The sequence below is a fragment of the Nicotiana tomentosiformis genome, chromosome 8, assembly GCF_000390325.3.
Source record: "Nicotiana tomentosiformis chromosome 8, ASM39032v3, whole genome shotgun sequence".
Taxonomy (NCBI): Eukaryota; Viridiplantae; Streptophyta; class Magnoliopsida; order Solanales; family Solanaceae; genus Nicotiana; species Nicotiana tomentosiformis.
The window spans coordinates 20,751,316-20,777,398 of record NC_090819.1 but is presented as its reverse complement, the minus strand read 5'-3'; positions in this window follow the sequence as shown (position 1 = coordinate 20,777,398).

Genomic DNA, 26,083 nt, shown 5'->3' with positions numbered 1-26,083 from the left:
CTCCAAAAGAAAGTGGCACCTACCATGGCTAATGAGTAGGGAATAAAACCAAAAGTAATATTCGAGACCATATGAGTTGCACAAAAATTTTGGCATGCGTGAGAACTCAGATAAGCTAAGTATGCACCCAACAAGGGAGAAAAAAGACCAAGAAAAGCAATTGCTTACGTTTGAAGAAAGATGATATAGAACGAAAGGAATTATTTGATTAATGATCAGCCGTAGAAGACTCCGGTATAAGTTAAAGGAAGGAATTGGATCTAGGTCATAGACAAAGGATTGAATCATTAGAAGATTGTATCATGGTTTTTTAAAGCGTCTATGAAAGGCTAAAGTAATACCATGAGATGCAGATCGGAAGATAGCTTATGCCTACATAAAGGTTGATTAGATGAAATAGGAAACTAAAGAGTTACATCAACAAAGTAAATCAGGAGTCTGATCATTGGACCTAGAAACTTACAGAAACTGTGATTGAGAACATAGCAGAATCACTCTTAATATTAGAGGTACAAGAGAGATAGTACAACAACCATATTCTATAACAGCTCTACGAAAAAGCCAGTTAGAAGAGTACCATGCTCATAAGAAGTCAGTATGAAGCTCCCACCATATTGTGTATGCACTAGAGGTGCAAGTATTATAATAGAGCATCAAGTTGTGGATGTAAATTATACCTATGTGGAAGGGAGGTCTTGAAAGAAATAAAAGATGTGATACAAGATTTTAAGGCGAATAAGGTAAAGGTGAACAACGTATGAAATACTCAAGTGCAGAAGGTTCTGAATAGTCTATACTTCAGATAGAAGACTAGAAACACTGGGATTCAGTATCCAGTAATGATAGCGGCATATCATCCAGCCTATGGTTTCTAGGTATCGAGAGGACTAGTTAAGAAAGTAAAGAAGAGTTAGAGACGATGCGATGGCTCGCTTGATATTCCATAATAACACAAGGAAATCTATGGTACAAGCAAGTTGAAGGAAGGTCGCGAGTAGTATAAATAGATGTGTGTAGGTCGCAAGCTAACGTATGGTAAAGCGACAAGGTTTTAGGAAGATAGGAGTAAAGATAATAAACGACAAGTGAGAAGGTGACGAGAAGGGATAAGTCCTCAGAATTAAGCCCTGAGAACAAGAATTATAGAAAGTTCAATATAGCCTGAATATACTCAAGGGAGTCTAAGACTAGTAAAATTTAAAAAGAGATGGAATGTTGCCCTGGTATTGTGTTAGATAGAGGATGACATTTGGGCCTTCGATTGAGTAATGATTTGATGAATTGTAAAGGACTAAAATACCCTCATAAGGAGAATCACATTGGGATGCTATGAAATATGGTTATTGAAGTATATTATCGCCCCTAGGTGGATCAGTCTAATCATTTCAGATGCTTCCCCAATGAGACGTGAGCCCTAATGACAATATATTACGTAAGAAATTTCAAGTTATCAGTGGTAAATTGTAGATCAATAGTGAGGTGAATCAACGATGGATGGAAAAAAGTCACAAATTATGAGATGAGATTAGGCCACCATTCTTAAGATGAACAGTAATGACGAAGCATTAAAGGACTTAGATTTATACATATAGGATAAGCACGAGAGTAACCTGGAGTTTGGTAGCAGACCTCAGTAACGATAAATCAAAGTAAGAGTTATGGCAGTAAATTCATACGGATGGATAAACAGACCTATGAAATAAGGTATAAAGATATTCGTAAGTTCAACAAAGTACCGAGCAAAGAACTTCAGCATACTCATAAATGCCCAGAGGGACATCTTATCAAGCTCTGTATATGTTTACAAAGTGAAGCCTAGAGATTGGCTAAAAGCTGAATGGAAAAAAAAAAAAGAGTCGCATAGGCACACTTACAAGGTCAGGGTCGTATATGGTGTATGACAGAAGGTAGCGACAGTTACAAGATTGGAAGGATTCCGACCACAAGTCGTGGTGTAAGAAAGAGGCCTAAAGGGGGAAATTTCCAGGCCTTTGGATTTATTCACAAAACAGTTGCCTAGATGGCAAGGAGAGTACTAAATTATTAGGAAGACAAAGGTTATGAAAATTATAAGTGCATCAGTCGACATTCGAGGACGAATGTTCCAAAGTGGGGAATGATGTTACATCCCGCATTTTCGTATGTTAAAGTTTCATCGTAAGTTAATCGACGTAAAGTTCGGGAATGAGATTATTTTGAGATTATAAGCATTATGCTATTTCAACAAGTGATCAGTAAATTCGTGAAGGTGAGAGGTAAGAAAATCGAAGAAAAGGGATTTCATCAAAGTTTGATATTTTGGGATAAAATACGGCCCGAACTAAAATACCCGATATTTATGGACTAGTACCATACAAGGTACCACATGACCATAATAGTAAGGTGTATAAAGTGTGTTAAAAGTGAGTAGTATTTTAAGTAATTTGAGATAATTTTTAATTATACGGGTAATTAGTTAATTACCGGATAACGGGACATTACCTAATTACTTAATAAGTGGATAAAGTTTAACATTTCCCACCCCACCCCCACGTGGAAGCAAGCCCCTTATTAAGCAAATGACTCTTAGGCATTTCTTATTAGGTGGCATCCTAATACATTAATTACAAGACACCTCAAACTTTAAGACTTTCAAAACAAACCATACTACAATCAGATGTAAAACTCATTCCAAATATTTTCAATACCAAGACATTACAATCAGAAGAGACAAACATTAGCAATTCTTCTTGCAACCAAACGATTCCAACAAGATTTAGCAATATAAAATTTTGCGGTTCTAAAGGAGTACGGTGCAACCTTTTCCAAGAACATCATACGGATTATTTTCCCTACTCCAGGTATGTTAAGGCTAAGCTCTTCCTTCATTTTGCATGATCTCGTAATTACACAAGTTTGATAACGAGGTATAAAGAAAATATTCATGTCCCGAAATTTACGTATATTTTTCCTAGCCTTGTAAGTTATAATATTCTCCTTATCGAGACTTCATATTCAATTGAGTATTTATTTTTTCCAGTCAAGAGAGCAGAAAGTCTATATATACAGTATTATAGTATTTTCATTACTATCGAGCTATAATCTATGGGCATGCCCCTATTGGAAAACCTTTGATCAGATGGTAAGTTATATACCGAGCTTACTGTGGCCGAGCGCCTATGAGCGAACCCAGCATGGCCAAGACGCAGAGCCTAGGGGACGCTGCATTTCATACTCGGTACATTATTTCGTACTGACGTCCCTTTTGCCTGGGGACGCTACATTTCATGCTCGCAGGTCTCGATAGACAGGTCGAGAGTCCTCAAAGTAGGAGATCAACACAACGGAAGATGTTGGTGCACTCCATTCACTCCGGAGTTGCTTCTTTGGTCAGTATAATTTAGATGTGTATTGCTTTGTATGGTGGGGCACTGTCCCTACCCTTATGACAATTATGTATTCTTAGAGGATTGTAGATATATGTCATGTACATAAAAGATTGTATGGCCTTGTCGGCCTATGTTCAGTGTACGAGTCGTTATTTTTGTCTTATAGGCCCATATGTCTTATGTATAAATTGGTATTACATATTGTATTCTACCTATCTCATGGTAGCCTCTTCGGCTCAGTTATCAATGGTAGTGTGATACAAAAAGATACGTTATGTTGGTACTCGGTTGAGTGAGGTACCGGGTGCCCGTCGCGGCCCATCGGTTTGGGTCGTGACATTACTATATTGGTTGATGCAGTGAAGTTTGAGTTGTCTTCTTCGTCTTCGTCTTCTTCTTTTTCTTCGTTTTCTTCTTCTTCTTCTGAGTTGTCTTCTTCGTCTTCTTATTCTTTTTCTTCTTCTTCTTCTTCTTCTTCTTCTTCTTATTTTATTGTGTGAGAGAAAAAATACAGTCGATTGAGCGAGCCCGTATGCTTTGATACAACAAGAAATTGAGCGAAAGCATACAACCTACCGTGAAGGTATGCGTTGATATAGTGAAATTGAACAAATGCATAAAACCTATTATAATTGTATTTATTGATATATCCATTATGCGTGAACAAATACAATATAGCTTTTCCATCAAACCTTATACATCGATACAGCCATATTTCTTCTTCTTCTTATTTTATTGTGTGAGAGAGAAAATACAGTCGGTTGAGCGAGCCCGCATGCTTTGATACGACGAAAAATTGAGTCAAAGCATACAACATACCGTGAAGGTATGCGTTGATATAGTGAAATTGAACAAATGCATAGAACCTATTATAATTGTATTCACTGATATATCCATTATGAGTGAACGAATACAATATAGCTTTTCCATCAAACCTTATACATCGATACAGCCACATGTGTGAATGAATAATATTGATACAAACTGTGTGACTGTATGCGTTGATACAACTAAATTAACACATTAGCTACAAGCAGTAATTAGGCAAACTATAGTTACACATGATAATTAAAATCTAAACTATAGTGCTTTATGAAAATACCTCTTATTTTAACGGTGTGCAGACAGAACCGGAATGCTCATTATTTCTTGTCTTTTGGTTCATAAGAAAAGTGGGGTATAATCTCACTATTGTATTATTTCTTCATCATCAATATATTGTGCATACATTTTGTCATGACTCAATCTATCTAGTCGTGATGGTACCTAGCCCAACCCGTTAGGTAAGCCAAATGACAGTCAACACAACTCAAATAAAATAATAAGAGTCAAAGATTTATATAGCTGAACTTCTATACAAAAATCCCAAGGATTGGTAGTACAAGTCATGAACCACTAAGACTTAGATTTACAAGTTGGCATGAAATAATTACAACACTTGTTTGAAAAGTGCATAAACAGAATTCAAATCTAAAGTTACCAAGGGTAAGTGATAGCTATATCTCGAAACTGGAATGCAGGTACGTCTTCAGTGCCAGCTCCCGTTATCCACATCATCTCAGCTCCAAGATCTGCACAGAAGGTGCAGAAGTGTAGTATCAGTACAACTGACCTGATGTACTCAGCAAGTATCATAACAAAAGTTGGCGAGGTAATAGAAACAAGAATTAAAAATGATGCTCGCTATCACCTGTACAGTTCATAATTCCAATTTCCAACAAGTACATAATAGAAAATAGGATGAAATCATGAAATCACGGATAAAACCACATTGGTGTTCTCAGTTTTCTCAATGTAATTTGCTCAGCAACAATTCAGCATATAAGGAAGATATGCAAATAAATCAGGTAACAACCGAGGAAATTGAAAGTAGAGATGAAATGCAGTAATCAAATGTCAATATGTTGCAGCGCACAACCCGATCCAAGTAGAATTCACATCACGGCTCTCAGTCCCACATCAAAATCTCAGTAACCGAACCAAACCAATAACTAACTCTCCCAGAGCTCACATCAACCAGAAACATGTCGGTTTCTCACAATATGCGTGTATAGAGAAACATGAAAGGTGACCCTAGGGGGATGGATCTATATCATCACGCAGCATAAACATTTCACGTGTTATCATCCCTGTATGGTCACAAGCTCAATATCATAATCCTTCCGGCATGGTCACAAGCTTAATATCATAGATCCGTCATTCGTGGTCATATGCTATATCACAATCCGCATGTCGTGGTCACAGGCATAACTACACAATCCGCCCGGTGTGGTCAGAAGCATCCAGTCCAAATCGTGTCACACATAAGCAAATATACAAGAATACATGTATATGATCAATGAATATCAGAATTTATACTCTGGACTGGTATAAATGACATGCTAAGGTGTATACATGTGCAAAGTATGCTACCATAACTCAAATCGCTAATTTCATTTAAGGGATTAGCCTCTATGTGACCTCAAACATGGATCAAATTGTTCACAACATGGTTACAAATATGAGAAACATCACGGCATAAAGCTTAACAATCAATTCGAGGCATGTCATAGCTTAAGCACTACCCGAACATGAACTAATATGTCGGTGCACGCACATGGGCTCAACCCCACACATATGCGCACCTTTAGCATGTAGCTATCATAGAATAACTTAGGAAACTAGTGCCTCAACCAAGTTCAGATGAGATACTTACCTCAAGCAAGCTAAATCAAATATCGAGCAAGCCAAACAATACTCTAGAAATGCCATCTCACACTAATCGACCTCCGAACAGATCAAAACTAGCCAAAAGTAACCCAAAATCTGCATATAATGCTAACGAAAATAAACTCAAATGATAAAGGTCGAATCTTTAATCAAATACTCAAAGTCAACCAAAAAGTCAAACCTGGGACCGCACCCAATAACCCAACAAAACTCACAAATTCTTACAACTCATTCGAATATGAGTCCAACCATACTAATTTCACTCAAATCCGACTCTGAGTCGATATTCAAAACCCAATTTCTCTTTTAGAATCATCAATCAAATGCAAAAATCGAAGATAGAATCATGTAAAATAATCAAATCCAAGTCAAAAATACTTACCACAATCCATATGGTGAAAATCTCCTCCAAAGTCCCCCAATCCGAACTCTATATCTCAAAATGTCATAAAATAACCAAAACCTTCAAAATAGAGTACTTTATAATCACTACTTCAGGGATACCCATTGCGATCGCGAAGCACAAAGGTCACAACTCAAAAATTACTCTACACGTTCGCGTCATATGCCTGGCGAACGTGATGTATTGATTCGCCAACACTACGCAAATGCGTCACTGATCCTCGCAAACATGAAGACATCACCTCCAGCTCCCAGCTCTTTATCATGAACGCGTCTCTGTTGTCGCGAACACGATGCCCAAGCACACAAAACTACGTGAATGCATCTTTCTAGTCGCGAACCTGAAAGAGAGAGACACCCAGCTCAACTTACACTATGTGATCGCGGTCTTTCCCGCACTATCGTGAAGGATATCAGCAACAACAGAAAACCAGCAACAAAACATGAAGGAAAATGGTCTGAAACCACTCCGAAACTCACCCGAACCCCTAGGGACCCCGTCCGAATATGCCATCAAGTCCCAAAATATAACACGGACCTACTCGATACCTCAAATTATACATAACAATATTAAAATCACAAACTGCACCGCAAATCAAACTTAATGAACTTTTAAACTTTTAACTTCCAAAACTCGTGTCGAACCATATAAAATCAACTTGGAACGACCTCAAATTTATCACACAAGTTTCAAATGACATAACAAACCTATTCCAACTCCCGGAACAACAATCTGAACTCGATATCATCAAAGCCAACTCCTGATCAAACTTATGAACTTTTCAAACCTTCAAATTGCCAAATTTCACCAATTAGCACCAAAATCTTCTAAAAATATCCAAATGCAAATCCGAACATACGCCCAAGTCCAAAATTACCATCCGGACCTAACGGAACCATCAAAACTCTAATCCGAGGTTAAATATACAAAAGTCAAACTCGGTCGACTCTTCTAACTTAAAGTCTACTATTTGAGAATTATTCTTTCAAATAAATTTTGAACTACTCGAAAATCAAAACCGATAATACACGCAAATTATAATTCACCATATAAAATTACTCATGACCTCAAACCATTTGGAGGGGTCCGGGGAGGCTCGCGTACGTCTTAGAACATTTGGAGAAAATTGCATAATATTGAAAAGAGAGTTGTTGGTGTAAGTGTCAAGGGGGCACCGCAAAAATGGTGGCTATAGTACTGAAACCTGAAGCTTGAAACTTTCAATTTCAGGGTATCGTGCAACGGTAGTTGTAGCACTGAAATCAGATCTTATCCAAGTATAAGGAGGTCCAACTTTGTTAGTTTCATTTCATTTTTCATTATCTAGGATACTTGGGAGCTCGGTGTTGGAGATAAAGTTGGATCTTCATCTACAAGCTTGTGGTAAGTGATTCTAATTTGAATTTGAGTTTATATCATGAATGTATCATTGGATATACCTTAAAATATGAATTGAAGGTATAATCAAGTGAAATTTTAAAGAAACCCTAGAATCACCTAAGTGATAATTTGAGCTAGTAAATGACATCAAGTTTTGATTTGCATTACATATTTGGATTACTTAAGTTATGGGTAAATAGTTTATGAACGCTGGTTTGAATTTTGACCAAGTTGACCAGAACTAATATTCGTATTAATCAAAAGTTGATTTGAGTTCTAAACTTCCTAAAATTATGGGAATAACTCTATTAGACTAATTTGGACCCGTTATATATGAGTTTGAATGGATTGAACCATTGGAGGTTGTTTGAGCAATGTTTGTATTTTAAGTGAAGGTTCAAGTTGAGGTATGCGATATTCGAGGCAAGTTAGACTTTAACTCTTAGTTTAATTTACTTGTTTTTTGTTAAAAGCATGCTATTTGTGTTGCTTATATAAATTTAATTTAAAAAAAGGTTAAACTACTCTGCTAAATGGTTTAAAAACTATCCTCCGTCCATTTATTGGTCCGAAAATATCCCCATCGTTATTTTTATTGCTACGATACTCTTTGATTAAACAGCAAGGGCCTTACGTTTAATAAGTTGTAACATCTTATTGGGCCACATGGCTCCTCACTTTACTTCATACATAAGAGTATAATGAGGCGGAGCCAGAGATTTAAGAGTGTGAGTTCAAAATTTTAAAATAAAACATTGCTTTCAGGGGAATCAAACCCCGATCTTTTCCAGCGAACCCACAACCCTTACCATTGAACCAAGACCCCTTTTGTTACTGGATTCGGCAGTATATATTTATATAGATTTAGTAAATATTTCAATACAAATACAGGGTTTCGAAAAAAGTCACTGGGTTCGCCCGAACCCGCACCCACTACTGTAGCTCCGCCCCTGAGTATAATATACCCACCTCATTATTTGACGCTTCCCTTTTTTTCATTACTTTGTTTCTTTCTATTTCTTCCTTATCACCCAACATACCCACTTTAGCCCGCTTAACCCCTCCACCTTCTTCTTCCATCCTTGAAACGAAAATCAACAAGAATGGCAGCTTCCTTCAATCCACTCTTCTTCTTCTTCATTATTTTCAGTCCACTTCTCTCATTTTTCATTGCATAAACCACTGCCCAATCGCCACCATCACTGCTGTAATTCCTCTTATTCAAGTGATAAATTAACAATAATATAACATGTCATAGTAAATATCACGATTATATAAAGCAGTAAAAAAACCATGCAAAAAAAAGGAAAAGATTAAAATATTCAAATTCATAATTAAAATCGTTTTTTTGCTCCAATTGAAAGAATTCAAAAAGTCATACAGCGAAGAAATGAATATGTTTACAATCAGTGAGGTATAGTGTTTTGAGCATTATTTCATAATTAGCCAATTTGAATATCAATCAAAATAGATAGAGGTAAAAGGCCTGCATTTACAGTAAAAAGAAATCGTGTTTATCCGGGCGAAAGGAGTCAAATTCAAACGTTGTCTTTTGGATTCATAAAATCTCTGAGTCCTTCATCGAATCATTGGTTTGTCTATTAATCTTAAGGAAAAAAAGAAAGGGGGGGAGGTTGGTGGATGGAAGTGGGTGTGCTGGGCGATAAGGAAAAATGAGAAAGAAAAAATAAAAAATAAAATAATGGAGCAGGTCAAATAATACGGCGGGTATATTATACCATATGTATGAAGTAAAATCAGGAATCACGTGACCTAATAAAATGTTATCGATATATTTAGAAGTGGGCCCCACATCTATTATCATTAAATTGACATATAAATAACAATAGAAATAACAATGAGGATATTTTTGGATCAAAAGGTGAAAGAAGGGTAATTCAAATTATTTACCAAAAGATAAAAGGTAATGTTGACCTTCTTTGGTAAATTTAAACCATCTAGTTCATATGTGTGGTCTAGCGTGAGCTAGATTAGCTCTTTTTAAAGTATCTTTAGTAGACTTTAACAGTCCTAGCATGTGTGATCATTCTATTTTGTTACTTCCACGAGTTTTCTTGACTTGTTGTGCTACTTGTTTAGTTGTTTGGTATATTTTATCACTCAATCAGCTCTCGATATATATTTCTATCTCTTTATGATTTTTTTTTGACTACTTAGCATGCACTATCACACAATTAGTATTTTATTAAACTCGGGTATGTTGATGCCTTTGAGTTAGAAGCTTCTGATATCGTGTATGACGTGGGATTGGTGTTCTGTGCAAAGTGGGTTAGACATATAATCCACGTTCCAAAGATGGATTGATATATGAGTGAGTGGACTCTTAGCCCAATAGCAAAGCTCAACAGTTTATCAGCATTAGTAATAACATGTTTACTTTCATTATATGTGTTTTTAATCTGTATAAACTATAATATTATGAAATGGTAAATTTCCTGTAATAAAAAACAGAAACAGGAAGAGCAGAAGTAAAGTAGAAATTGAAAATAATCAGAAAACATAATATGAAAATATATTTGGAAATAAATCAAGCACACCGAATGCATAGTGTGTCCTTAAGAAAATTATTCTCATCAATTACCCAAGGTATTAATATTATCCTTTCAGGATAGAATGATTTGACTCACTAGAGTATCGGTACCTAAAATGTTGGTGAACTGCTAACCACTCAATGGTTGTAAATCACATTGGATTTTATTTGTGCAGAAGAAGAAGAAGTTAGAAGTTCAGATAATTTTGTAATGAAAAATTCTGGGATCAAAGCGAATTTATAGCCATTTTCTGGCACTGTTTTTGAAAATTTACAACCTTTCAGAAATAGCCATGGCTCTTGGAACAGGTGGAAATATTTAAAATTATCCAATAAAAGAAACGGACGGGTCGCAGGTCGCGCACAGATTCTAGGTTATTTCGGGTTAACGTTTTGATAATTAATTAAATAATTGAAAGAAAATTTATCCAAAAAATTAATCAATCAATCGATTTGACCAAATCAAAATCAGAAGTCGAAGTTGAGCCTAGCGAGCGAGCGACGACAACACGAAGCTTACCTTCTTTCCAACTTATTTAACACCAGGGAAAGTTATTTCTTAATATAAGCACATTTTATTTTCTTTCCACTACCAATGATGGACAATTGCTCTTTTACAAAGCATAAGGGCACAACTCACTTTCCCTTCACATTTCTTCCCTCCATTTCCTATTCACTAACCTCTAATCCTAACAATCCCCCACATGAATGGGGAATGACTATAAGACAAAGGAATGAACAGACGAGTGTGTGATTTATAAGTAATGATTAATTGCATTTGGATAAGTAGGTTTTTCTTTAAACTTTTCGCAGCGAACTTATATTGGATTTACTCGGTCAATCGGTAGATTTGATATCTTTGAACCATCAAGCTTTGTTGTATACCTAGACAACATAGATCGTACGATCAACCTTTAACCATTTATGGTTCTCACGGTAGTGTTCGTTCCAGCCATGAGCACCACCTGGTTTCATGAGTGCCTAGAGAATAGGCCTTTACTTTCATTCCCCTTGAAGTGTCTTACACTTCACACCTACATAGGTGATTTCTAAACGTGTAGTCGTATATGCACACTACCTGGTCGTTTCTTCCAAACTTAGTAAATCATTAAGAAGCTTTAAGCTTTATTGACTCATCAAAAAGCCTTAATACTTCACCTTGATTTCTGAACATTGTCTTCATCAAGAGAATGGGTTGAGTTATTTGACAATGTTGAACCATCATTCATAATTTTGTTCTATCTCTTTGAACTTAGCTCGTGGGATCTCCAGTCTCATAGGTAGAATTACCGCCATGATGACTTGTCCTAGACGTTAACCCCATTCCATTCGATGATCTTTCAACTGCCTCTCTAGATAGGCCTTTTCTAAGTGGATCTGACACGTTATCTCTTGACTTCATGTAGTCCATCATGATAATACCACTAGAGAGTAGTTGTCTAATGGTAATGTGTCTCCATCGTATGTGACGAGATTTTTTGTTATACATAACGCTCCCTACCCTACCTATTGTGTAACGACCCGACCAGTCATTTTCAGATCTAGCGCGTCGTTCAGCGGTTTGAGTCCTTGAGTAGTTTTACTTTATTTATTATGACATGTATGCGTAGTCAGAATTAAATTTCGGGAAGTTCAGAGTTGAATTGAATGGAAAATTCTACATTTCTGAAGCTTTAAGTTGGAAGAATTGACTAAGGTTTGACTTTTGAGTAAACGGCCTTGGAACTGGGATTTGAAGGTTCCAATAGGTTCGTATGATAATTTCGGACTTGGGCTTATCTTCGGGTTAAGTATCGGGTCACCCGGGAGTATTTCAGCGCTTATTGTGGAAAGTTGCCATTTTGAAAGTTTAAGAATTTTTTAAGTTTGATTTAAAGTGGACTTTGGTGCTATCGATGTCCGTTTGGGGTTCTGATCCTTGGAATAGGTTTGTATCGTAATTTGTGACTTGCACGTAAAGTTGGGCATCATTTCGGGATGTTTAAGTGTAAATCGGACGCGTTCGACGAAGTTTGAAGGTTGGGAAGTTGAAAGAAAGGTTATGGACGTCGATTCATAATTTTTGACATTGGTTAACGTGATTTGAGGCTTTGACTAAGTTCGTATCGTGTTTTAAGATGTGTTGGTGTATTTGGATGGGGTCCCGGAGGCCTCGGGGGTGATTTGGATTAGAAAACGAAGCAAGTTTGGACTTGGAAGAAGTGTTGAGGCAGCTGAGATCGGGTGAAAATGCACATGCGTGGGAAGTGGCCACAGGTTCGGTCATGCAGGTGCGTAGGGCCATCACAGATGCGATTTTGGTGGAAGGGACCTAGGGGCGCAAGTGCGAGGAAATATTCTGCACCTGGGAAGTAGTAGATGCAGAGAAGTGATCGTAGAAGTGACTTAGCCAAGCTGGGCATGTGGTCGCAGAAGCGAAGAGGAGCAGCGCACTTGCGTATGCGCAAAAGCGACGCCACTGCCGCATGTTCGGGGAAATGCGCAGATGCGCAAGGCAGCGTCACACCTGCGATTGCGCAGGAGTGGAAGAATTTCCGCATGTGATGGGCTACTGGCAGTGAACTTCTGCAGGAGTGAAATGTTTCTCGCATAAGCGAGCTCGCAGGTAAATTCGTCCGCATATGCGATGATCGCTGGGAAGAAGGCCTTGTTAAGTATGTGGGTTTGACTCATTTTATTTTCTTTTCTTCTATGGGAGCTGGCATTGGAGTGATTTTGGAGCCCCATTTTCATCGTCACTCATGAGGTAAGTAATTTCTAAAAGTTGTGAGTTAAATATCCGGATTTGGGCTTGTAAATACATGAAATTGTTTGTTATTTGTGGGATTTCAAGAGAAAACCTAGAAATTGGTATTTTGGATTTTAACCATGATTTTGGAAATAGAATTAGGATTAAATCATATATTTGAGTTCATGAGGTCATGGGTAAAGTTTATCTTCAATAATTTCTAGAATCCGGATACGTGGGCCCGAAGGTTGACTTTATTGACTTCTCGAGCGGAGTTGGGAATTATTATGAATTGATTAATTATAAGAATTGGGGTGTAATTTTCATTGATTTGCACATTATTTGGATAGTTTTGGACCAATAGATATTGGTTTGAGGAGTTAGAGAGGCGTTGGAGCCGGTTATGGAACTTCAGAGCGAGGTAAGTCTCATGTCTAACCCTGTGAGGGGGAATTTACCCCGTAGGTATTATATTCTTATGTGCTACATGTTGTGGAAGCTACGCATGTATGAGGTGACGGGTATCCGTGCGTATGCTAGAATTCCCGATTATGTCCTAGTAGACTTAGGTGCACGCCATATTATAATTGTACTATTTGAGTTATCTTTGCTCGTTTAATTCCTTTATTTCGCGTTGCGACTTGATACTAGACTTGCATAGGGTGATAGACTTGCTATTATAGACATGTGACGAGCTACTTGATAATCCGCGGAATAATTTGTGTTTTTCCTTACGAAATTCTCGTGCGTTGTGCGTTTTCATTAAAAAGCTTCTTTACATTTCATAACTCACACGTATCTTCGTGAGTGGGGTCAAGGACCCATTAAAGTATCATATTCTCATGGGAGTTGGCCGTTCGCCTCGGCAGTATAACAGATGCATCTATGGTTCATGTCGTTCGACTCTCGGCAGTGCACACATTATTATGGGATCGGGCAGTACACCTCTGCATTTTTATAAATACTCTTATAGGATTGACTGTTTGCCTTGGCAACGTCGTGCATAATATTTGGCAAAAAGCCATCGTATCCGTGAGTTTTCCTGATTTGAGTTGTGACAATCTATCTGGTGGAGACCATTTTCCACATATACTCCGATTAAGGAGGTGACCGATAATTGAGGGCTTGCATTTACTGTTCAGAGGAGGATCGTACCACGTGCTTAAATTTGTTTACACTATTTTTACCATGCCTCATTTATGTTTACTTTCGGTTGTACTGGATTTATTGAACCACTAGTAAGTATCGATGTCGATCCCTCGTCACTACTTCTCCGAGGTTAGACTAGATAGTTACTGGGTACGCGTTGATTTACGTACTCATGCTACACTTGTTGTACCTTTTGTGCAGGTATATATATATATATATATATATATATATATATATATATATATATATATATATATATCCCCGGTGGTGTGTTTGGGCGCAGAGGCGAGGCTATTGTGGGAACTTTATAGTGAGTTGCATTCTATGTTACGATCTGTAACATACAGAGTCTCCATCAGAGTTACTTACATTCTCCTGTCTAACATGTATGCTAGACGGATGTTGTATTTTATTATATTTCTTAGTAAATTCTCATACACCTGTGACACCGGGCATATGGGGTTCCTACTCGATGTTCATTATTGTAGTTTGTGTAATTATTACCATTTCATCTTGTAATATATATTTTATACGGAGATTGGTAAATAAAATCAATGGTTTTTCTACGAGCACTAGGTTTTACTCTACTTATTTAAGGGGATTCATGATTTCGAAAATAATAAAATGAGTAACTAAGTTGATTAATCACTATTGGCTTGCCTGGCGGCGGCGTTAGGCGCCATCATGACCTATAGTGGATTTTGGGCCGTGACAACTTGGTATCAGAGCTCTAGGTTCATATGGGTCTCACGAATAAGGGTGGCATGTGGGCCGGGCTCTAGGTTCTAATTTTTAAATTCTTTTATACAAGTTAGAGAAAATAAATGGTAATAAAAATATCTAAGGCAATTTGTAAATTATATTATAAGCCATATTCGATAGTATACATCTTAAGATATACTATATATACATCTTAAGATATATATATATATATATATATATATATATATATATATATATATATATATATACTATACTATATATACATAGTATATAAGCCATATTCGATAGTATACATCTTAAGATATACTATATATACATATATAGTATAGTATATAAAAAGACAAAAATATTTTAAAGAGATATTCAAAGCAATGCGTTATAATTTTATTATAGCATTAAAAAATCATAGCAATATCTTTCTTAGTCTTCCTCCCCCCTATGGAATGAGCACAACAAGGTGCTAATACCACCATTGAGAAGAAAAAGGAACTAATCAAGATGTGCCAAAATACAAGTTACATATTAATTTATATGGTATCTCTTACAAATTTCATAAATCCTTCAAGGTACGGAGGAATTTCCGTTGGTGGTGGCAGAAAAGAAGCTTGGTCATCACCGCTTCCAGGCGAAGCATCATCCTCCGCAAATTCAGCTAGCATTTCTTCGTAAGCTTCGTCTACCTCTGGTTGTGATTCAGCAAGTCCAAAATTTCTTCTTTCCGAACGGATCCAATCTCTGAAAAGTACTGATTTTTCCAAGCTCTCCCTCATAGACGCTCTATAATCACCGAGTTGAAGTCTTTCTTGACTGAAAGCGCTCTCTGATGCCACTGTTGAAGCTTGAATAGTTAAAATGTCTCGGGCCATCCTTGAAAGAATCGGAAAGTATTTTTCTTTGTCCTTCCACCATTCCAAAATATTAAAGGAGCCGTCGGGATTCACTTCCTCAATTCCGTGTGATAAATAAATTTCAAACTCATTTAGTTGTGAAAAATCACTAGTACTAGAACCTTGAGAACCCCTGAACCCTGCCCAAGCACTAAGTGCTCTTACTCTCACGATTCTTTTAGATGATTGAGAACTAGAAAAAGAAGAAGGAGTTGGAACATTTGGTCTAGCATGATCTAATGCAATTTGATAAGCATTATAAATTGTTTGAACATTTCTTTTAATTGAGGCTATTGCGTCTGAAAGTTTAGATAACTCCTCATCTTCAAGTGCTAAACCATTATAAACAGTTTCATACCGAAATTGAGGACCTCCTAATTTCATAGTAGGATTTAACAATGCAGCAATACCGTAAATAGGGGGAATAGGGAAAAATTATTTTTTAAACTTTTTTCTCTTAGAATCAATAGCAAGTTGATAAATTTCCCCACCCTCTGAAAAATAATCAAATAAATTTGCAAGTTCTGCAATATAAACTAAACAGTTAGAAATAGTATGATAATATTGCCCAGAAAATTCATTTGTAGCAATATGAAATTTTTCTAAAACATCTACAAGCATTTTAACATTAGCCCAATCCGCATTTGTAAGGTGCTCATCATCATCACTTACATGAGCATTAAACGTTGAGTTTATGGGGTTTCTATATTCATATGCAATAACTAAACTTTCATACATGTAATTCTATCTAGTCGTGCAAGGTTTATGAGCCTTTCTTTCTCTTAGGCTAAATTCATCGCATCTTTTAAAATATTCTCTAAGTCTACTTCTACAGTTTGAATAAAAATGCCAATTAAGAGCCATTTTAACCTTTTCAATTTCAACATTTAAAATTCGCATACCATCACCCACAATTAAATGGTAAATATGACAAATACATCTAACATGAAAAATGTTACTAAATGCAGGACGTAGTGTAGTGGTAAGCAAGACTACAACCTTTGTGTTACTAGTAGCATTATCCATTAAAACTGATATTATTTTATCATTAATGCAAAAATATCTACAAATATCCGTAATCGTGCTAGAAATAAACAGCCCTGTATGACGTGAATTAATTATTCTATAAGCAATAATGCGCTTTTGCATTATCCAATCCTCCTCAATCTAATGACTGGTAACAGTAAGGTAATCACAGTCATTACCACTTCTACCAATATCAGTTGTAATAGCAACACGATAATTTATATGAATAAATAAATAGCGCAAATATTATTCATATTCATGTTTATATTTATAAATATCGCTATTTATGATTGTGCGAGGAAAACCTTTATAAGTAGGATTATAAACTTTTCTAATATAATGCACAAAGTGAGGGTTAGAAGGAAAACTATAGGGTAAGCACATAACAGTAACCATTTTTGCCAATTCTTCCCGATCTTTTTTTGGATCATAATATAAAATACCACTGGTAATAGTATTAATTTCCGGTTGAAATTGATTTGACCTGGTACTAAGGTCAACCTGACTAGGTGCACTTGTCCCCTCGGCCAAAGCTTTCATACAAAAATATCTAGCTTTATCTTGAGGGTGTAGCAATATGTGTCTAGTCAAACTCTCCCCCCCCCCCCCCCCCCCCCGACTTCCAACATCTTTAAAAACTAACTCTTTGCCACAAGTTTTACATTTAGCCCTATTTTTTTCTCTTAGTTGAGTAAAAAATGGCCAAACAAGAGATGTTTCTGCTCGTTTAGAAGGCTGTCTAGAAAATGTAGGGACAGTAACAAGAGGGTCAGACGGGACATCATTTGGATTCACTACAAGAAATATGATTTTCTGTGACGACCTTTAATTTGTGGCGACTCATTTAGTCGTTACAAAAGTAAGACTTGTTATAGCGACTTAGAAAGGTCTCCACTAAAGGGATAATTCTAGTTGCGACCCTTAAACTTGCCCCTATAGGTAATCTTTTATTAGTGGTTAAATTTTGCAAGTAAAATATGACTGAAAAAGTATTTGTGGAGATATATGTATAGCGATCGTCTCTTTGAAAAGCCCTGTGTAATTACTTGGCTGTGTAATTATTAGGGTAGTAATTACACAGCCTAATAATTACATAGTATTGTAATTACAATGGCCTGTTTGTTTGTCATGATGTAATTACATGTGTCATGTTTGGTTGTACAAGTATAATTACATAGATAAATAAATATTTTTTTCAGATTAATATGTAAATAATTTTTATTTTATGATAAATATTTATATGTACAATAGATATTAAATAATATATATTAAAAGGTATATTCTGTTATAAGAAAATATATTAAATAATTATAAAGCAATACATAATATCATAAAAATAATTGGTATCTTCCGTATAAATAATATTGTAACTTAAAAGAGAACAATGAAAATTTCAATAACAAATCAAAATGCTTTACCAACTCATGTGAATAAAATATAGAAGAAAGATATGAGCTTATAAAATATTTTTCTTCATAGTCAATATTTATTCTAGTGATTAGAAAACAAAATTAATAAAAAATAAATTGTTTTTTTCGCAAGTCTTCCTCATACAAAATTCTCATAACAACGATGCATATAAAATTTCATCTAATTGATCTAGCATTCTATATCTGATGAGCTATTTCATCTCTTAGATTGCACATTGTTTACCCGAAAAATGGATAGAGTTAAATTTATACGTGGTTCTAAGGATTCGTGGTATAACTTGGTACAAATCGGAAAAATAAGTAGAAATATATCGAATATTGACTGTAAAAAGGAATGAATACAAACCCAAATTGAGTAGAGAATAATTTATAAATAAACAAGATGAATCAATGTCCAAAGTCCGAAAAAGGATAATCTTTACTATATGTGTGTAAATCTCAATAATGTTTGAAATGTGAGAGTGTATCAATGTATGGATGTCCCTTTCCAGAAATGATAGCCACTCTTCGTATAGTGAAAGAATCCTACTTTGGATATAATTAAAAATACATAGTGGGGATCCCATGATAGATTAGTTAATTAGCTTTTCCTTAATTCTGGCCGAGATTCTCTCCCCTAGTGCGGCTACAACGACTCTTTGTCTCTTGGCTCGATCTTGATCGGTTTTGGTATTGGTCGGTCTCTCGCTCTCGATCTCGATATTGACTCGAGCTCGGTATTGATCGGTCTCTGGATCTTGAGCTCGATAATACCACTTCACATCATAGCTCGTTATTGACTCGAGCTCGGTATTGATCGGTCTGGATCTTGAGCTCGATAACCTAGCTTCACGTCTCATCTCGACGACCTTCGGTCCATCATGTTCCAATCTTGACTAATTATATGAAGGGCAAACTCGGTTTTGACCGTATACAGATAGTCCCCTCGTTTCTCGGAAAGAAATATGGCGAGAAACGATATGATTTTTCAACTTTTGACTAGATACACACTGACGTTTGCATCGAGCCCGATTATGTCGTATGTAAAAAATGTCCCATCGGTCTAGTTACCAAGGCATTAAATGTGCGTCATATGATCGTCGGCCACTACCAATTTTGAACCGTCACTGTAAAATCTATAAATAGCCCCCCTTCTTCATCATTTCAAACCTTTACCTTCAAATCTTTTTATTCCAACCTTCACAGTTCTTCGCCTTCTCCACAGTTCTCTATTTCCAGTTTTAGAAATTTATTTGCTTATTCTTCACCAAACACCATAATATTCTAATTTCCCATCTTCTTTGTTCTTGAAAATTTAGATCGCCAAGATATCTAAAACCGTTCCTCAGAAAGAGGATGCTTCCTCCTCTCGGCCGGTCGGTGAGAAACCGATGGTGGAGCCACGCCTCGAAGAACTCATTCTCGGGGGATGTGTTATCGATTTCGACTTTAAGGTCGAGAAAGCCTCATCGGTTGTTGGTCGATGTGAGCCGGTATCGAGATATATATGCTCGATACCCCAAAGCCTTATTGATTTGGTGAAGAAAGATTGTGGTTGGGAAAGCAAAGAAGTTGTGATACCGGCACTTGAGGAAGCGATCACTACCCATGTGGAAGGATACTTGAGTGTTTACACTTATCTTTTTATGTCGGGTCCCTTCGATCCGGTCATCATCGATATTTGCAAGAAGTATCAGGTGACCATCGGCCAAATACACCCTTCTTTCTGTAGGATTGTACTATTTCTGTTTCTTTGTGAGCAAAATCGACATGCTTCCTTTCACTCTCGACCACCTCGTAAGATTATATAGCCCTCGTCTTTACCGAGGTGGGCGGATAAAGCTTCAACGCCGGGCCGCCAAGGCGTACACCTCGAGCATAGATGATGACAAAGATCGAAGTTGGATGGGCAAGTTTGATCGAGTGAAGATCTTGGACCTAATCTCGGCTAAGAGTATGCCATTTCCCGAGAAATGGAATATGAACCGTAAGTGTGATTCCGTTTTCAGTTTTTGTTGTTTTTACTTCTTCATCTTTTCTTATCAGTGTTTTTCTTGACACAGTCATTGCTTGGATCCGGTGCGGTTCCCCATCTCGAGAACTGGGTTAGGAGCCTGATTTTGATGTCGACATATGTCGAGCGCGCATGGTGCGATTTGTCAAAGGGCTGGTGGGAGGCTCGTACTCATGGTAAACCTTCTTCTTGGCTCACCGATTTTCTTATTGTTCAAGTATTTTTTTCAGACATAAGTTTTACTTACTTTTCTTTCTTTATAGGTCTCGGAAAAAATACGGTCATGAGACCCCCATCAGGTGATGAAGAAGTTTTACCGCCAATCTCAAAACTGGAGAAGGTGATTAAGAGAAAAAGGGTCTCGGACTTCGAGGGTCAAAAACCCAAAAAGAGAGCGGCTAGTAAACCCAAGGTGAACACAATCCCTTTGACTATGGACTCGGTCCTGAGTTTAAGGGATGAAGAAGAAAAAGAAGAAAGTGATTTCGGGTTGTTGGCCCGTGCACGGGCTAGCACCGATACTCAGAATACTTCGGTATCGGTGGGAGTTGATACTGCTCCGACCAGGCTTGACGAGGTCGAGGAGGGGACTTCGACCCAAGTTCCCGAGCCGAGGGGGACCGAGGATGTTTTACTTCGGGGTAAAGAGACCGTCGAAGAAGCTGCGGATGCCGGTGTGCAGACCGAGCTTGAGGCTCCCTAGGATAGAGGCGACGCTCAAAAAGACCTACTCGGGGCAATAGAGATCGGGGATTCCCCCTCTTTCCCTTCTTTTTCACAATCGATGATATGTGACACTCAATCTATGGAGACTTGTCACGGGGAAGGAGTCCATAGAAGGGAGGATCCTTTCGGTGGTTATTTTATCGGGGTAGAAGATGTCACCGGTCCGAATGACTTGGAGGCTCCAAAGAAGAGCTCGAGCGAGGTGGGAACACCTTTCCTATTTAATGAAGCCCAACATGCCCTGAATCGGGTAAGTTCATACTTACTTTGCCAATTTTCATATTTGTGCTTTTCTTTCCTTGTATAATCCCTTCTTATTTTTGTAGGCTTCTGTGCTTCATCACGAGGCATTTTTCCAATCCAGAGGGGGCTGAGCCGGTACGAGGCCAAAGTTCGAAGGCTTACTGAAGAGAGAGATGCTTAAAGCTTCTCAGTGAGCAGAGAGAAGGAGAAGTAAAAGGACTTCGGGCCGAGCTGGAAACATCTCGGAAAGAACCAGCTGAACTGGCCGAGCAGGTACAAAGAATCTTTGAAGTTAATGATATTGACTCGGGAGTGATGGATAATAATTCGGTCCCGTAGGTCGAGCAAAAGTTCGATGTCATTAGGCAACTTCGTGCTGAAGTGGACGTAATGAAATCGGAGGCCGAGGAATGAAAGAAGAACATGGACCGCCTCACCTCAGAAAAGGAGACTGCCCGAACTCAACTGGCTTCGGCTGAGGCCCAACTCCGAAGCTTGAAAGAGAAAGCCTTGGTGCAAGCCAAGAAAATCGAGGAGTTCCAGTCTCAGTTGAGCTCAGCAAATTCTAATCGAGAGAGATTGGCCACAGAACTTGCAGCGGCCAAATCGAAGATCGAGAATACCATGTCCAATGCTGATGTAATGGTGGCCGTTTATCGATCTGATGCCAAAGCTGCTCAAGTTCGATCAAAGGACGTTGCTGAGGCTGCTCAGACTAGGGCAAACTGGGTTGCCGAGCATGCTAAATGCCAGTCTCGAAGGGAGATTCTCGAAGAGATTCATGCTCGTGGCTTCGATCTAACAACCGAGATCGAGAAAGCTAAGGAGCTTGAAGCCGAAGCCAGAGTGTTTGCCTTTCATGATGATGATGATACCGGGAGTTCGAGCGGATCTGAAAGTGAAGGGGGCCTCGAGGGCGAAGACGCTGCTCCCGGAGAGGAATAAGTCTTTTAGTATTTTTTTGTTTCTTATAAGACTGTTTTGGTCTTTTGTAAAGAAATTTGATCGGGCTAAGTTGCCCTTGTAAATGATTATGACATGTATATAAAAACTTTCTTCCTTATAGAATTGTGAAGTTTGTATCCTAAGGCCCCGGTTCAGATAATTTGATCAAAACCGAACTAGTGTAGTCCTTAGGCCTTATGGTCGAGTGAGTGCTTGCTCGGACTCAAAGTAAAAGACAGCCCTTAGGCTTTATGGTAGTGAGCGTTTGCTCGAACTCGAAGTTAAAAATACCCCTTTGGCTTTATGGTCGAGTGAGGGTTTGCTCGAACTTGAATTAAGGTAGCCCTTAGGTTTTGTAGTCAAGTGAGGATGATTTCTCGAACTCGAATCAAGGTAGCCCTTAGGCTTTGTAGTTGAGTGAGGATTTTCTCGAACTCGACTTAAGGTAGCCCTTAGGATTTGTAGTCAAGTGAGGATGATTTCTCGAACTCGAAGCAACGTAGCCCTTAGGCTTTATGGTCGAGTGAGGGTTTGCTCAATCTCGAGGCAACGTAGCCCTTAGGCTTTATGGTCGAGTGAGGGTTTGCTCGAACTCGAGGCAACGTAGCCCTTAGGCTTTATGGTCGAGTGAGTGTTTGCTCGAACTCGAAATAAGAAACAACCCTTAGGATTTATGGTCGAGTGAGAATGATTTCTCGAACTCGAAGCCAAATAGCCCTTAGGCTTTATGGCCGAGTGAGTGTTTTATCGAATTCGAAGTAAAAAACAGCCCTTAGGCTTTATGGTCGAGTGAGAATGATTTCTCGAACTCGAAGCAAAGTAGCCCTTAGGCTTTATGGTCGAGTGAGTATTTGCTAGAACTCGAAGTAAAACACAGCCCTTAGGCTTTATGGTCTAGTGAGAATGATTTCTCAAACTCGAAGCAAAGTAGCCCTTAGGCTTTGTGGTCGAGTGAGTGTTTGCTCGACCTCGAATTAAGGTAACCCTTAGGCTTTGTAGTCGAGTGAGGGTTTACTCGAACTCGAGTTAAGGTAGGCCTTAGGCTTCGTAGTCGACTAAGGGTTTGCTCGAACTCGAGTTAAGGTAGCCCTTAGGCTTTATAGTCGAGTGAGGATGATTTCTCGAACTCGAAGCAACGCAGCCCATAGGCTTTATGGTCGAGTGACGGTTTGCTCGAACTCGAAGAAACGCAACCCTTAGGTTTTATGGTCGAGTGAGTGTTTGCTCGTACTCGAAGTAAAAAATAGCCCTTAGGCTTTATGGTCGAGTGAGAATGATTTCTCGAAGCAAAGTAGCCCTTAGGATTTATGGTCGAGTGAGTGTTTGCTCGATCTCAAAGTAAAAAACAGCCCTTGGGCTTTATGGTCGAGTGAGAATGATTTCTCGAACTCGAAGCAAAGTAGCCCTTAGGCTTTGTGGTCGAGTGAGTGTTTGCTCAAACTCAAATTAAGGTAGTCCTTAGGCTTTGTAGTCGAGTGAGGGTTTGCTCGAACTCGAGTTAAGGTAGGCCTTAGGCTTTGACTCCCACCGATACCGAAGTATTCTAAGTATCGGTGCTAGATCGTGCACTGGCCAATAGCCCGAAATCACTCTCTTCTTCTTCTTCTTCTTCTTCTTCATCCCTTAAACTCAGGACCGACTCCATAGTCAAAGGGATTGTGTTCACCTTGGGTTCGCGAGCCGCTCTCTTTTTAGGTTTTTGACCCTCGGAGTCCGAGACCCTTTTTCTCTTAATACTAGTCTCTATGTTCGTGCGATGCACGAAATATCTTGTGTCAAACATTAAAGATGTGTATCAAAAGTAATAAATTTTCACTTGCATATATATATATTCTAAAACTATTTGTTACTAAATATGTGTGGATTTCATAATCGATTAAAACAAAAAAAGAAGAATATATAAATGTCATTCAATATTTGAATTAGAAGGATACGTCTTTGGGGGAAAAGAAACTAATGGACTAATCATAATAATTTACTCATTTTTGTGTTTAATCCTACATAAATTTATAGACTATTTTGGTATAAACAATAGAAAATAAAATTATAATTTAAGACTACCTCTTGATTTTGAAGCCATACGTCTTTGGGGGGAAAAGGAACTAATGGCCTAAACATAATAATTTACTCATATTCTTGTTTAATCCTACAAAATATTATAGATTATTTTGGTATTAAACAATAGAAAATAGAATTATAATTAAATACTACCTCTTGATTTTGAAGCCGAAAAGAATAGGCTACTAATTATGTATTCTCCACTTTTAAACTTACTCTAATTTTTTTGTTTCTTTTAGATATTGTTAGGATGGCATAGGAATATTATGTTATATTATGGCTTAAGAAATTCTTTTTTTTTTTTCCAATGACATTTAAGAATTTCTATTATTAGTTGGTAACAAACTCCTATATTTTAGGCACTAAAACTTAAATTTACATTATTTTATTTTTTTAAAAATTTTCTTGTATTGGTTGGTTTCAAACTCCTATATTTTAGGCACTTGATGTTACTGTTTTATCCCATATTCTATTTTTTTTTTAAGAAATAATTTATGCTATATTATGGCTTAAGAAATTCTTTTTCTTTTCCAATGACATTTAAGAAGTTCTATTATTAGTTGGTAACAAACTCCTATATTTTAGGCACTAAAACTTAAATTCACATTATTTTATGTTTTTAAAATTTTCTTTGTATTGGTTGGTTTCAAACTCCTATATTTTAGGCACTTGATGTTACTGTTTTATCCCATATTCTATTTTTTTTAAAGAAATAATTTATGTTATATTATGGCTTAAGAAATTCTTATTTTTTTCCAATGACATTTAAGAAGTTCTATTATTAATTGGTAACAAACTCCTATATTTTAGGCACTAAAACTTAAATTCACGTTATTTTATGTTTTTAAAATTTTCTTGTATTGGTTGGTTTCAAACTCCTATATTTTAGGCACTTGATGTTACTGTTTTATCCCATATTCTAATTTTTTTAAAGAAATAATTAAATTGTGAAGGATATAAAAGTCGATCAATATTTTAAGGTTATTTTTATCGTTTAACATTTAGCACTCCAACATTTGTGCTTTTATAATAGTATAGATAGATAGATAGTGGAAGAATCCTACTTTAGATATAATTTCTCAATCGGCCATAAAGCCTAATGGCGGTTTTTTACTTTAATCGAACTCGAAGTAAAAAACACACATATATTGTTTGTCAACATCAGTCGGGCCTCGTCCAAGTTCTTCATAATCTGAATCAATATCATCCAAATTATGGGAATCTTCTATTTCCTCTTCTATGTGCTCTTCAAAATATGCTTCTTCCCAGTTCCACTTACGAATAAAATTGTGAAGTATACAACATGCTAGCACAATCCAGCCTTATTTTCTGATAGTATAAGGAGGAGTCATCAATATAGGAAATCTTTTTTTTCACCACATTTCGAAGTTTTGAATGTCTTAAGTTAAAAAGCTCGCGAGCATTTTGTGGATCATGTGTTTGGCTCCATTCCCTCAAATGATATCGTACTGCACGGTAAGGTACTAAAACTTTGCATGGTCTGCATCAACTATATAGTATTTTCCTACAAAGTTACAAGTACATGTTAAATATTTAAAAAAGATAATAAATAATGAATAGGTGTATGAATTATTAGTAAATTACCAGTTGGAATTTTCAACTTATTTGATGATCTCTCCCGAACGACATTTCTTAATACTCTAGAATCTGAAGTAGAGCCTTCCCAGCCAGCAAGTACGTATTGAAAATTCATATCTAAATCTACCACAGTAAGGACATTTTGAGAAAGAACTCCTTTACGAT